Source organism: Diorhabda carinulata, chromosome 3 (assembly GCF_026250575.1).
Source record: "Diorhabda carinulata isolate Delta chromosome 3, icDioCari1.1, whole genome shotgun sequence".
NCBI classification, from domain to species: Eukaryota; Metazoa; Arthropoda; class Insecta; order Coleoptera; family Chrysomelidae; genus Diorhabda; species Diorhabda carinulata.
In genome coordinates, this window is record NC_079462.1 from 4,037,918 (window position 1) to 4,054,377 (window position 16,460).

The 16,460-nt window shown below is 32.7% G+C and overlaps 1 protein-coding gene across 4 annotated transcripts in view; it reads left to right on the forward strand.

Annotated features, from left to right (window-relative positions):
- The first annotated feature begins 3,905 nt into the window (after positions 1-3,905).
- The window catches only part of LOC130891365 (whirlin), a 181,533-nt gene continuing 168,978 nt past the window's right edge, over positions 3,906-16,460 (forward strand). For 3 of the 4 annotated variants that reach the window (XM_057796025.1, XM_057796024.1, XM_057796022.1), the window contains exon 1: positions 3,910-4,298. The gene's annotated coding sequence lies outside the window, so the exon portion shown is untranslated. Of the gene's footprint in view, positions 4,299-16,460 lie in introns of all 4 variants that reach the window. The other variant, XM_057796023.1, reaches the window with a different exon arrangement.

Below are 16,460 nucleotides of genomic sequence, written 5' to 3' on the forward strand. Positions count from 1 at the left end.
TACTGGATGATATGGTATGTCATAGTTTGAGGTCAAGTTTACACGACTTCAAAGAGAATACAGACTAAGCAACTGCTTTGGTACGAACATGTGATGAGGATGGAGCAGAACAGGTAGCCGAAGAAATCATTGAAGATTCAAACACAGGATAGGAGACGAAGAAGATCGTCAAGGATCTGGTAGAAATTGAACAAAATATGAAAGACAGAACTATCCAGGAAAACGAGTGGATAGAAATATGTGGTGTATACAGCAAAAGATGATAACATATACATTAAACACCGATAATATAATGAAATATCACGTGATAAGAAATGAAGCAAATTGAAAAGTTGGTAGATCCAAACGGTTCAGAAATATAAGTAGATTGGGATAAATAAGCTTCGTTTGGTATTTCTTCGTTAAAATTAATCTTATAGGACAACAGAAGTAAACAATAGAAAAAAGGAAGGTTATAGGACAAAAAAGCTACTAAAATACAACAAAATAAAGATAGAAGATGAAGACATAAAGAGGAGAAGTTTTAGAATCATGGAAAAGAGTTTACGCGAATAAACACGATAGAACTACAATATAAAATAAAATAGGAAGGGAATAAGAAACTTATGATAGGAGAAACACCCAAAGAATAAGTTGGAAGCAGAAAAAAGAAAGTAAAAACTGGCAAATCTTGCTTAGAGAAACAAATAACACTAGAAATTATGAAACAAATTAGTAAGTTATAAAATAAAAACGATTCCAAACACACACACAAACACTAAATGATAACAAACACAAGAAAATATCACATGACAATAATGGAGGAAATGAAGGAGTTAGCAGAGTTTAAACATAGTTCAAAAGTTTAAATGGTGTATGATAAATACGCTTTGTTAATGTTTCTTCATCTTATTTCGAATAAAGTAGGACTGAATATTACATGAAAAGAAATGGAGTTAACGAAGCGGTTAGAAGACCCGAAGTAAATAATTGCGAAAAATTGGAGAAGAAGTAGACAAGAAAAGATTGAAGGGATCGAAAAGAAACGAAATGCAATAAAAGATAAATAAAACAAGATGAAGACAGCAATAGGAGATGTTTTAGAAACCCGGAAATGATTTTATGTTAATAAGTGTGATACCATAAAATATAATAGAAAAGGAATGAGCAAAGGTGATAGACGAAACACTCAGAGAGGAAGATGGAAGCATAATAACGACACTAAAAACGGACAAATCTTGTATAGAAACATGGAAAATGAAAACAATGTTTTGGACACACAAAATGATAACTAACACGAGAAAATATCACACGACAAACAATGAAGAAAACGAAGGAGTTAGTGGAGCTGAAACTCAATTTAAAAGTTTGAGTGGAATATGATAAATAAGCTTTGTTACTATTTCTTCATGGAAATTCATCTTATTTCGGATAAAAAAGTAGGACTGATAAAACAGAAGGTGATGATGAATAAATTGACACTCATGGAAAGAAATTGAGTTAATGAAGCGAAGACCCGAAGTAAATAATTGAAGAATTGAACTTGAAGAAGAAATAAAAACAGCTCCAAATAAACAACGAAATATTAAAGAGATCGAAAAGAAACGAAATGCAATAAAAGATAAATATAACAAGTTGAAATAGGAGATGTTGTAGAAACATGGAAATGATTTTATGTTAATAAGTATGATACCACTACCTAAAAAATAGAAAAGGAATGAGCAACGGTGATAGAAGAAGGAGAGGAAGCTGGAAGCACAAAAAAGACAATAAAAACGGAAAAATCTTGTATAGAGAAAGAAATAATACCAGAAATGATAAAATGGGCAAAGAAGCATGGAAAATGAAAACAATCCACAACAGTGGGAAACTGTTTTATATAGACTAACATGTTTGGTTTACATTTCGTATAAAGTCTATACCAGAGATCTGGAAATGATTAAGAGAAGCTTTAAGTTTAATGAGCTATTCATTATTTCACAATACATAAATTTTCTTGCTATAATTGATGGTCAAGATAAAAGAGGATTCCGTAAAAGAAAAATGATACCAGCGAGTTCCAACATACCTGGAACTATTGATACAATCTTAGACTGAAGGATAAAAATAAACAATTCATCGATAATTTGATGCCATAAATACAATCTTGACTTACAGTTTAGATACTGAGTCTTACGTTTTTGCTATAGACGTGAAAACCATATTGATGATACTTGAAACCAGGGCCGGATTAAGATTTATAAGGCCCGGGGCTAAAATAATGACGGGGCCCCCTTAAGGAATTCGAAAACCCGGAAAAATTCACAAAATAATATCAATACGTTAGATTTGTGGTATCAACACATCAAAAAATACAGAATGATTTCCAAATGATGGGGTCCTCTTGGATCTGGGGCCCGGGGCTATAGCCCCCCAAGCCCCTAGCTTAATCCGGCCCTGCTTGAAACAACTGGTTTGAAAGGTATTCCACGGTCTAATAAAAAGTTATAAAAAAATTACATTTGATGATAAAATTAATAAAATAAAATCTACTGATATTTATTATTTTTTGGTTATTACACTGTCAAAATGACAATTTTCTTGTAATAATACATTACACTATGAACTCGGAAAGTGAAATTTAAGACACGATTGGCGATGTTTATGTACAATATTTTCCCACGAATCACACACGATACAGTATTTGTTCAACGTTACATATTTTCAAATTATCAATTCGTTTGAAAATGTTGATTATCAGTAAATTGATTTGTTCAGTTAAGTTTTTTTGGGTGTTTGTAAATTGCACTTTAGTAGTGCCTTTAGGTCTGCATTCCATTACAATTTGTGTACAGATGTTTTTAGTAGATGTCAGTCTCGTTGATTTCAAAGAATATCTCAGAAACACAACTGGGATCGGCAAAAGATTTGGTAATTATACACTTTCGTGGTCACCTGGGTTTTGGCTCTAGAAAATCGAAAAATGGATGGATTTTAATGATCTTGGTCTCAAAATGTTCCATTTTACGGCGGATTTATAAAAAAAAATACGAAAATTAAAAAAAATAAATATTTTTTACAGTTTCATGACTTTAAATGCAAAAAAAAATGACTTTCTACATATCATCCTTCGTAACTGTTTCTGACGTCGTGGAATCAAGTTCGTATATTTTTTTTCGCAATTTACATAAAAAAATGAATATTTTGAAAAAAAAATTTCAAAAAAGTTAATTTTTTTGAATAATTGTGAGTTGTGGGATTTTGTTAATAATAAATTGAAATATATTGACATTGAGTTGCAACAATTGTGAATTGAATACATTTGAAGCACTTACAATATACAGTGATACAAAACAACCTAACCTAACCTAACCAAAAAACCAGATGACCGCGGTTAGGTTAGGTTAGGTTAGGTTAGGTTAGGTTGACTCTAGAAAATCGAAAAATGTGTATAATTACCATAATTTTTTGTAAAGGATTATTTTGCAAAACCGTTTTTTTTACGATTTAAAACAGTAAAACTATGAGAAATTTTCATTCCAGCTATTTCTACTAATTTTTTTTATAAATCCGTCGTAAAATGGAACATTTTGAGACCAAGATCATTAAAATCCATCCATTTTTCGATTTTCTAGAGCCAAAAAACCAGGTGACCGTGAAAGTGTAGTATAATTACCAAAGATTTTCTATAGCAGCAAGAAGCGATTAGTTGTTATAAAAGTTTGTAAAAAAACATTATCATCTCGATTGTAAAATCAGGATTGTATTTTTAGCTTTACGCACTACGCAAATAAATAATTTAAACAAAAGAAAAGATAATCAATGAAATTTAAAAATTATTAGATTCACCTTTGGAGTTCAAGCTCTTTCTATTGATTGTGACGTAATCTACTGAAGACGCATGTTCAACATGGCGGTCGAAACGTCCGGCCTTCGTAGGTTTCAGCATTCAGTTTCAGTCAAAAGTTCAGGTCTGCCGCGTTAAAAAAATCATGCGCGCTACGCACCGCCTCGCGATACTAGCAATTTGTTTGTAATAGTACAATAAAAAGTTTTAGTGTCAGTTATAAAAGGAGTATAAAGGTCGGAAAAAATAATTTTTCTTTGTATCGCTAGGAGCAGGGGTCGTTGGCACGTCTTTTCGAGTTTTTTTTTGCATATTAAAGGATTCTTAGTTGTTTTAAGTGGGTTTTGATGTGAGATTTTTTGAAGTATCGTAATTGGGCCACAAGTGGTGGTATATAAATTTGTCTTTTTATCTATCGCAGTGAGTGCTAAAATGGTGTCTTCTTACAAGAAGGAGATGAGGTCGAGATAACATGAAGATTTCCAGGGAAACAGTGAGTTTCGTCAAAATATATTTATTGATAATAATATACCACAACTAAATCTATAATTTTATGAAAAAAAAATTCAAAAACAACCAGAAATTTCAAATTTCATAAATAAGTACGTCGATTGACCAGAAAAGGTTGCGAGATTTAACCAAAATGTACCATACGCTATATTAGTTATTCTTATGAGGTAATGATCAATTTGGGGTCATCATATTACATGTTAGTTTGATTGATACAGAGGGTGTCTCATAAGTAATGACGGTTTTCATATGTGAAAATTCGTACGCATTAAGGCATTATTGGAAACAAAAGCCGTGGCAGCAAGGAAAATATATGAAATTGAAGAGAAAGACACAGTTAATGAGCTAACGGCACAGCGTTGGTTTAATTGTTTTAATAATTAAGATTTAATGCTTGGAGATCGCAATTAGGTCGTCCATCTGCGTGGAATATTCATAGTACAGTAGAAAACCAACCTACTACCAGCAGTACTAGCGTTTATCATGATCCCTTGAACCTTCTAGATATACCATACTTCGCCCTAAAAAAATTGGGGAATAGTTATTTGCGATGACAAAAAATGATCCGGTTTCATATCTTCCTGATTCTTAACTTACACAGTTTCTTCTTTATGTCCGTAGTTTTAGCTGAGTACAATTGATGATATCAAATTAGCTAAGGGCTCGATATTTTACAATGCAAAAAAATGCACAATCACTTGCCAATTGAAATCAAATCGATATCATCTTTTCCCGTATTTCACAATAATTTACTGGAAAGTGTCTTTCACTCTGTAAACGACTTCTGTGCTGCAAACTGGTTTGACTTTTGCTACTAATTATTACCTATTACTATTACCTGTAATTTTGTTACTCGTTGTAGTTTTCGTCTGTTTATTGAAATTCTATTTTATTTGTACCTTTATTTAGTAACTTTTATGTTTGTTTTGTAGTTTTTAAAAGCTATTGATAATAAGACAATGCTAAACCACATACTGTGAAAGTTACGTGGAATAAGATGATGGTATTGAAGTGCCACATCCTTGAAACGCTTGATTAGTATTTATCCAGATTCATGACGAAATTATGGCGTGGGAAAAATTTTGAATTAAAAGGAAATGTAGTTCGATTGTTTTTTGTATCCAAGTCCAAAGAATGGTTCTGAAACACTTACTGAAAGTTACGTTGATATAGAAGAAGGCGATTGGCTAAACGAATATTAAGTTTTTGTATGATTGTTTAATAAACAAAATGAAAATTGGAAACCAATATTATTTATGAGAGACCCTCTATATATTAATTAGTATTTAGTTCGATAATTTCATCGTATTAAAAATCAGAATGATAGATAAACTATTATTGAATTGGAGGAAATATTTTATGAGTAAAATCAAAACTAGTGGATTAACTTTGAGGTGTATGTACTTATACAAATACAGCTTTTTCTCCTCTTTTACCTAACGGAGATTGATGATCATTACTTCAAATATTTCTCTATATATAGCTACATATCTGATGATTTATACTTGTCTGAATGTGTAGCGCTGTTACGCTTCGTCTTTGTTTTATGGTTCTCGTTTTTCTGTTTAGTTCTTTCACATATATTATTCCAGCTAACCATTGGATCTTTAATATTATTTCGTAAAATTATCTTATCTTTATAATTGTCTAATAAACAGTTGGACCTTTTTACCTTGAAGCTGGACAATAATCTCTATAAGCCCAAAAAGCTCTCTATAACTTACTTAACCTAATGGGTTCTAATAGACCCAGAACAGTGAGGCCGAAGTACAGGAACTTTAGTTTTTTGCCCCTCATTGTACATTGTTAAAATGAATTCAAAACGAAAACATATGCTGGGAAGTTTAAAGCAATCAATGCAGTAAAAAGTGGTTTGAGGAAGACGTTATATTCTAATTCAGAATACACCATTTTCCATAATATTGCAGTGCAGACGCTACGCGGTCAGAAGAAAGCGGGAATGCGCTATAGGTTATTGCGAAGCTCTCGCACTACAAATTCCGCCATTGTTGACATTCAGGCGTCAGTCGGCGTTGTGTTACAGCCACGTAAACATTGATGCTCCCACAAATTGCGAAATGTGATTCGTTTTCTAGAGGCTGAAGGCCGTAGTGCTGCAGAAATACATCGGAAAATGTGTCGTGTGCATGGTGAAAACTTCATGAGTGATGGTGATTGTTTTGAAAGTTTAAAAATGGCCGTAATGATGTGCATGATAAAGGGGCCAAGGACGCAAATCTGTCGTTTCAGATGACCTGGTTCAACGAGAAGAAAACCGCAGACTGCCTTGTCTACGGAATTTCCAGAAGTTTCCAGGTCTGTTTTGTACTCTATTGTTACTGAACGGTTAGGCTACATTGGCGGCAACTTTCTTTAAAGTGGGTATTGAAAAGCTTGTCCATAAATATGACAAATGTCTCAATATCTTCGGTGACTATGTCTAATCTTTTGGTATGGTACATTATTGTTTTATAGCCTATCGGAGGTTGAGAAAAAAATGTTTCGTGTAGGATTTGTATTTAACGAACATCTGTTAGAAAAATATGAACCAATGAACACCCCTCAACTTAAACCCGTATTTTAAGTAGAAATTTTATAAATTTAGCATAATATAGTTTCTACGTGTCGTTTAGTGATCTCATCATACTGGATCATGCGAATGGGATTTCACCCCCTTTGGTAGACCCAGCAGAATTAGAGAAGACGTCAAAAATTTCATATTCCACACACTCCCAGCCTTAATAATGCTAAATTATATTGTAAGATACAACTTGGGTATCAACATCTCTTCTCTTTTATCAGCTAATCTAATTTTCTCGAATATTATCGCATTTTCCAGTACTGCACAGCTGTACTGGAACATTCTCAGAATATTCAAATGAGTTAGATACATCTCTAGAAATAACTAAAAATTTTAAAAGCAAATGTTAAAATCTACATACAAAATTGGTGTAGTAGTGAAAAATCAAATATTTGTTAACAGAAAATGTACCTTTGGCATATTATAGGGAGCTCCAGTACTAAATTAGGGTGTGTGGACAAATGTTCATTTTGACAGCTTAATCAAGTGAAATAGGCGTTGACTGAGAATGTCAATGTTAATTGTTTCTTGTAATTTGGCATATTCAAGCTAAAATAAATCAAAAATAAAGAATGAAATTTTTTCATATCTCGCTTCGTTTTCGAGATATCGATACTTAAAGTTATAATCAAACGTTAGTTCAAAATTCGCTTTATTGATGGCGTTCAATACTTCGTTTCAAATGAATATTTTATCACTTCAAATTCAATGTGAATCTTTTAATTCGATAAACCAAAGATTTTTTATTCAATTTTTATATTATTTACCCTTAAACTCCAAAATTATATTGAAAAAAACAGATTTTTATAACAAAATGAGCCATTTTTGAAATAATTGCTAAGTTTGGGGAGAGAACGATTTCCGTGGCGCCGCAATTTAACGGATTTGGTTTATATAAGTCAAAATAAATCGAAAATGAAGAATAAACTTTTTTGATATCTCGCTTCGTTTTCGAGATATCGATACTTGAAGTTATAATCAAACGTTAGTTCAAAATTCGCTTTATTGAACAGATGGCGTTCAATACTTCGTTTCAAATGAATATTTTATCACTTCAAATTCAATATGCATCTTTTAATTCAATAAACAAAAGATTTTTTATTTAATTTCTATATTATTCACCCTGATATTCCAAAATTATAGTTTATTAATTAATACAGATTTTTTATAGCAAAATGAGTCATTTTTCATAACTTTCATCACTCTGTGATGAATATAACTTAACGTACGATAAATACATGAATAATTTGATGATAAAGAATTGTCGGTTGTTTTTCATTATTTATAAAATAAAAAAATATTAAATGATAGTTTTATTAGTAATTTAATGTATAAATATCCTCTTTCGAGTAAAAAGTACATTCTGAATGCTTTCAAAAGTTATTTATTTAGGTTAGGTTAGCTTAGGTTAGGTTCTTAAAATAACTGCGACGAATATGATACCTGACATCAATGACAACCGTATATTATATACATATATAATTCAATAAATAAAATGTTATAATAATCCAGTTCATTTTTTTTTATTTCCATTCTGGCCCACCTACGAATTCAAAATTATATGGCCCTCTGTAAAATTGAGTTTGACACCTCTGGTTTGGAAATCATCTACTTTTGACGGGAGTGAAACAGTTTATTATTGTCAGAAAGGCGAAGAAGTAAATTAGTAATTTTATAAACGAAACTGCTGATCAGAAATATTTAGCGACAAACATAGTAGATCATAAAATGAGTCATTATTTTTTATAATTACCTGTGGGCAAATTTCATCTGCATGACTTACGATCTAGACTATCATTTATTAATTATAATAATTATATAATTCATTTACTAGTTACCGGCTATAAAATAAAGGGCTTAGTAGGCATTAGAATTTTAAGAATTGGTTATTTCTTCATATTCTTCAAAGAAAATTCGAAAGTTAGTGTTTGGAATATAATTTGACCTGAAAACTCAACCTATTACATATGCAACTTAACATACAATCATATCATGCCCCTTCCGAAACTATTCCTATCATTGTGGGTATTTGATCACCTTTTAATCCTGCGGAATTCTTTACTTTGCAAAATAATACCGGATTCGATTTTATAACGTCACAATAAAATATATTTAAATAAATTAAATTACTATGGGGCTAGTCATAAAATAAATTTCATATTTCAGTAGAATTAACTTTTTTTGAATGACTGTATTTCGTTTTATTCTCATAAAATTATTAGAAACAATCATAAAATATTTTGACTTGATTGCTAGCGGTGAAAATCTCAAAGTTTTTTTATTTCCTTCCAACAAAAAAGGGTCAGCATGGTGTATAGCCACAGTAAAAAAGCCCCCAAATCTCTCTTGGAACTTTTACAACGTTACTTTTAGTTTTACAAGACAAAAGAAAGAATCGGCAATAACTTGCACACGAGCAATCCTAAATTTCCTTACGTTTTCCCTTTTCAGGGATAAACTATTTAAGATACTTTAAAACCAATTTAAGTTAACTGAATTTGACATGAAAAAAGTGTCCGAAATGACTGTGTTTAAATTCAAATATGATTTTTTTCAACTAACGGAAATATATCACATTATAAAGCTCGTGATTATTGAAGCCATTTAACTTTTGAGAAAACTCAAAAGGATAATATAAATTGTAAGGATACAGTACAGTGTTATGTGAATTCATATTAAAGCTGATTAGAATAAACGACTAAGCACCTACCTCTAGCTTATTGATCATTATAGTGAAATCTTGACAGTTGAGTTGCGGAAAAATGTATTATCCCATCAACTTTGAAGTGAAAAATGAACTTCTAGAGTATCGACAAAAATGCTCACCATAAACGTTAACAAAAATCCAATTATTCCAGACACGCAAGTTAAGAAAGTAGAACGAATAATATCGATACTAAAGGTGTGTAAATAGTTGAAAAGATACACGTTTTTACTTAAATTTAATGTTATCAATCTTGAATTCGAAGTTGTTACTTTTAGTTGCAGTTTTGTTAAGTACAGTAAACTATTGTTAAAATAAAATCGTTTCTAATTGTAACTCAATGATTTCCAAAGTGCTACAGGTGCACTCCTAGAGGTCCACGGGAAGCTCTACAACTGTACTATACATGAATTCCCATAGTTAGATCTGATTTTTTGACAAGTTGGCAATATGGTGAAAATGTATCAATTGAAACTAGGGATATTACATCACTGAATATGTCGTGTGGCTAACACACAGATGGCACTGGCATTCTTAAATTTATGTGACATTTATGTAGGTACCAACTTTCGAAAGACTATTTGTAAAATGTCATGACATTTCGATTAGTCAGAAAAAAGTTACAGCCATTTAGGTAAAACTATTTTCGTTAGTTTCAAAGCAATGCATTCAAAACAATTTCGTGTGTTAATTTATCATTTTTTTTTTATAAAAAAAATACTGTACAAGCTCAGCAATGGCATCAAAAGTGTTGTACGAACTCTGCTCCATCGAAAAGAACAATTGGTTATTAGAATTTAAACGTGGTTGTACCAACTCCGATGATGGTAAACGTTCTGGTCGTTCAAGTGAGGTGGTTGGTTGACAAATACACAAATCGTAAATTGAAACTGCGTGAGATAGCTAAGTTCGTACAGATATTAGAAGGCAGTATGTTTACAATTATGCAAGAACATTTGACCATCAGAAAGATATTTTTAAAGAGGGTGCCGCGTTTATTCAATAGTAGATCAATACCAACAACGTGTTGATGATTCAGAGCAGTTTTTGACCATGTTTACATATAATATATTAGATTTCTGCGTCGATATGTGATAATGGATGAAACATGGATCTATCACTTCACTCCGAAATCAAAACGAGTATTATCTGAGTGGACTGTAGTCTGTGAACCACGTCTGAAGCGTCCAAAGGCACAACAGTCAGCTGGGGAGTTTATGGCTTTAGTATTTTGGGAGACAAGAAATAGCGAATACTACATAATGTTGTTGGATCATTTGAATGTAAAAATGAAGAAAAAACGGCCTCATATGTTGTACAGGAAACCATTGTTTTAACAAGACAATGCATCGATTCACAAGGCGATGGCAACGACGGTTAAATTGAACGAATTACACTTCGAATAGCTTCCTCATCCACCGTATAGTTCAGATCTGGCCCCCAGTGACTACTGGCTATTCGATGGTCTCAAAAAAATGCTCACCGGTACAAAATTCAGCCCAAATTAAGAATCAATTGCTGAAACTCAAGTCTATTTTGAGGCAGAAGTCAAATCCTTCTACAAGCACTGCATCGAGAAGTTAAAGAAGCGTTGGAATGATTGTATTGCTTTTGAAGCAGAAATAAAATCGATTTTTGGCAAAAAAAAAGGATTTTTCTTAGTTATATGACTTATTGAGTGATGGATAAGTAGTTTATAAGCAAACGCGGCACCCATTTTGCGCACAGCTTTCTCAAGTCTAAATTTTCAGTTAACATGCTATGTACAGCACTTTTCGAAATGCCTAGTATGTCTCCTAGCACGCGGAGTTCCAGGCGATGATCATCCAGTATCGCTTTGTGGATTTTTTTCAACATTTCTGGAGCCGTCACCTCAAATACTAAACAACGTGGCGTCTTCAGTGATATTTTCAAGCAACTACTGCCATCTCTAGGTCATGCCAGGTACTTCTTCGTAAAAGAATATACAACTGTGAACACCAAATCGACCACACACTTATTTATTTATTCTATAATTTTGTTGTCATTACCATGTATGAAAGTGATATCAATTGCTGAGACTAATATTTCATTAGTTTATACCGTGATAATCAAAATTGTTTGTATTATTTACCAACATGTAATGGTTACAAAACAAGAATGTTTCTAATAAGTAAGCGTTGTCGGTTTTATTTCATATATGTAGTATAATTTTATAGATTTTGAGAGAAACGCATGGTGCGGCGGAAAATAGCGGTTATTATGTGTTCGTGGCAGTGGCCGCACCTCACGCAACGTCTACATTATACAAACATTGATACAGGGTGACATTTTGGTACTAAACTATTTTAAAAATCTACATTAATTTAATAGAATTGAGAGAACGAAACAAAAAAACTAAACAACGGGGAATCAATTTTGAGGTTAAGTTAGATTGATAACAGTTTTGGCACAAAATTTACGAGTTTAACCTTTTAGACGAAGCATCCGTCTGTTAGGCGATTATGGTTTACATATTTAGTACTAGATTTCGGAAAAGAGCTTTATATGTGATTCAGTCTAACCCTACTTATCACCGTATGTTCACTGTCTTTCACCGGACCCTAACTACCGAACCTACTTCGTCTTGTAAACGTCTTTTACTCGTTTTATTTATTGAATACTACACTATACTTAACTAACTTATAGAATAAGTAATTATTCACTAATACTTAACTAACCTATATAATTTATTTAAATTTCCCGGTTACTTTTCCATTTCGTTCCGTTCACTATGACTATTTATTATAAACTAACAAACTCGGTTATACACCCGAAACAAATTTCTCAAAAATTCTAGAAAATAAACAAACAAAATGAATAAATAAAAATACCTCCCTAGAAATACCATTATAAGCGGACGGGACCGGCTTCACGGCCCATATCGTGGACGAGTTCGTGACAATATTTTACTCAATACTAAATATTGAATTATGCCAGTCTATGGTAGATTGTATAATTCGGTTACAGAATAATAGGGTCTTTTAGTCAATTTCCTGAACTTATTTACCATTTTTAGTTCTGAAACTAGCTGAAATTTTTTGGTACTGAATATGATGGAATTTTTTACCAGATCAGAAGTGGACATTTTTTTTTTCTAGTAGGGTAACTATGAATGGGTCTCTCAGTTGAGTTGTGAAAGTGTTTTGCGAAGTAAACAAACGGACTCTAAAACGAAAAGAGCGGGGAAGCGTAAACTAAGAGACCCCCAGAAAGGCAAACCATATCGAAGTTTTTAAAGCAGTACGAGATTTAATGGCAAAACAAGCAAAGGAAAATTTTTTCGCCAAGGTCTGTACAGACCATTGAAGGGCACCGTAAATATGTACATCAAGAAAATTGATCGAATTTGAGGATCGTATTAAGTCACTGTTCAGTTTTAGAGCTGGTAAAGCCCCTTTATAGGATAAATTCAAAGTTTTTTTAGTGGTTAAACAGACTTAATAGTAATGAGATCTTTACCCATAGCTGGATCACTCCACTTTGATCCACGTTGATCATCACTTCTGGAAAATGTAAAAATAAGTTAGCTAATAACCCATCAACGCCGCAGGAAGTCTTGTTTTGAAATCTGAGTTTGGATTGAACCATCACAAATCTATCTACAGATCTCACGAAGGGACTGCCAGTGATTCTTTTAGAAATAACGAGGAAAGAATTGTTAGGTTCGTCTGATCATTAGTGTTTGATGACCGCGTTTTGTTTCTCAAATCATTGATAACAGAACAAGTTTCTGTCGAGGAATTTTTAGCTCTATAGATGCGATTGTCGTAATAATAGTCAGAAATTATGTTGAACATTCTATTTAACGAATAATTTCATGGTTAATAAGTTTCTCTTACGTATGAAGTGTCTGGACGATCTTCAAGTATCAAAACCATTAACACGATGAAGAAAGAATGCTTGAAAGGAAGTAAACCTATCTGTAAAAACTGTCTACTATTTTGAAGAGCCAGGAACTTTGGACAGTAGATTCATTTTATGATATGAATTCCCTATAGAAACAAACTTTGAAATTTTCATCTCTAAAGGGGTTGAATAATGGATAGAAGTTTTAATGAAAGTCTGTCAATTTTGGTGTTTTCCAGTTTTGTGTTGTAGTTAAAATTAAAAAATTGTAACAACTTATTTTTGAAAATTCAAACATCGAAAAGGTTGAACAGTGGATTGGAAACACGTTATTGTCTTTATACAAACCTGCGCAAGCTAAGACACGTGTATTGTAAATCCTGGCTTAGTTATAGTCTAATTTACTCTTTTATCAAATTAGTGTACTGGAATGTGTCCGTGAGCATAATTTTGAAATTCCTAGATTGTTTAAAGTAAGTAAAAACATCTTTACATGATTTCGTAGTGATCCTGGTAAAGAATATTTGCAACTAACTACAATATGTTAAAAGATGTAGCGCTACGCATTTCAACTACATCAAAAGCATTCATACTAGTTGTAGTATTGTTATGAACTCGTCCACGACAAGGAACGTCAAGCCAGTCCTGTTCGGAAGTCTAATATTTGGCGAATACGCCGACTCGTTTGATGTTTGTCAATCTATTATAAAAAATCATTTTTATTTGTTTCGTGTCATGTTTTGGAAAAATCCCAAAACGTCCTTTGGAATGTTTTATCTTATGTTTCTTTGAATTTTCGTCTTTTATCCATTCTATAAACATGCACGGAACGAACGCTCTTGTGGTGATTTATCACGAAAACTTTCATCTTGTATATTCCCAACTAATATCAAGGAATAAACAAATAAAGTGATTTTTTTTCCACAGATAGATGTAAGGTTTCAAAATGGTACATTTTATGATCGGCAATCATTTACACTCAAACTATACAATCACCAAATCCATAGCTTTGTTAGTGTGTCAAGTTCTGAAACAGCTTAAGACCGATTGTATGCGCAATCGATGACTTCACTCCCCTCGGGGGTGCGAGGAGCGCACGTGCATCGAGCGCACACTACCTATGTCGAATCGTTGGACGAGCGCACATGAAAATTTGATCTGCCGAAGAGATTTCAAGAGATGGGCAAACATACGAACCGTTTTATTAATTATTATCATTAATACAAAACGAAAAACAATCATCAACTTATAAGATTTTCCAAAATTAGCAAATGTTCAATATTGTATAAAATATTGAACAAAAATTGATAAAAAACATTATTTTTTCTAAGAATGAATCCATTTTTGGTTAGGTTAGATTAGGTAAGGTTAGGTACGCTGATGTTATGACATTATATGTCCTTCCGGTGTACCTACTCCCATGGTGTTTTGCGGAGGAGGGTGGGGAGAGTCCCACACGCACTAACAGCCTAGAACTGCCCGCTATGAGGAAGGCGTTCGCTTCTACCCCACCTCCTAGGGCAAAAAAGGTTAGGTTAGGTTAGTTTAGGTAAAATAAGGTTAGGTTAGGAGACTGTAATCGTATTGATAAGAAAGTATTAACTTTTTTTTACCCTGTTGTTAACTCTTTTATAATTTTTTTCTTTTATTTACGGAATGAAGATACCGTCTATATAATCTGTGCGTTCAACCACCGTGCGCTCGACTCACGTGCGCTCGATGCATGCTTTCTCACTTCCCACGTGAACGATAATCTTGAAAGTGCGCATGCGATCTATCAGAAAATGATTCGAAATTTGACCAGCGAACAAAGTTCATGTCTTATACACACCATTCATTGATTTTCCCTGTCTAACAGTGCCGATTCCGTAGGGCTGTTATAAATTGTTTTAAAATAGAAAAGGATCTTTTATTTTGTTTTTATTACATTTTTTGTTGGCTTTGAGGAGCGTTACCGTAATGAGGAGCAGTAATTTATTTCATTCTATCTGTTGAATAGACGTAGGTAATGGCTCGATCCCAAATGCAACTTTATTAATCAAGTGAAAACACTTGAAATTTGATCTTAAGCTATGAAATTTGAAATTGAATCTATTAAGTTGGTCATATATTTATTATTATAATTGATTACTGAATGAAAATTCCATAACTTGCAGTTAAATGATCGCGGGTTCAAGTCTGAGTGAAAAATCGATTTGATTCCAGAAATTTCATAACTGTAAAATACTAAAATATTATACACGGTGAAGACTATTATTATTGACTGAGGGCCAAGATTATTTCGCGAAAGTTTTTGCATCGAGTGAAATAATCGATTGCGGGGCCTACAAATGTCTTCACCATCTTGGTGGATGTACTATTTTTTCTACTACTACGATAGTAGATGAAGAAGAACCTTCGACAATCAGCGAATTGAACAATGGAAAAAAATTTAATGAGGTGTTCAATGTTTCTATGTCTGCTAATGCATTGTATTATGGGAGAGTTAGAGATGTCGTTTTGGTCTATTTAAAGATGACAATGAATACAAATTTCTTGGAATGAATATGCATAGTTCTTCCAATAACAATTGCAGAAGAAAGTTATGCAAGGAACAATCAATATTTCATATTGGTCGAAGCTATATGTACACAATTTCTTTGAAAGATTGCTGCTAGAAAGTCTGCGATAAGCTTTGGCGTGGCAGAGTCATACTCTTCTCAGACTACAACCTTACTATTGTATATTTAAATTAATGTGGGCAAACGTAAAATCAGAATTACGAAAATGACAACAGGAGGTTGTAGATCTCGTAAAGAAAGTTCTAGCAGCAGACCGCCAAGAGCTTTGGAAAAACTGTGTTAAACATGTTATCAAAAGAGAAGATGAATATGTGGTATCACCCTCTTTACAACCCTTCATAATTCAATCAAATGATGACTCTAACTTAGACGATTCCGACTACCATTATTATTTACAGAGATACTTTCGAATTGAAATGTTTTTTTTTGTTT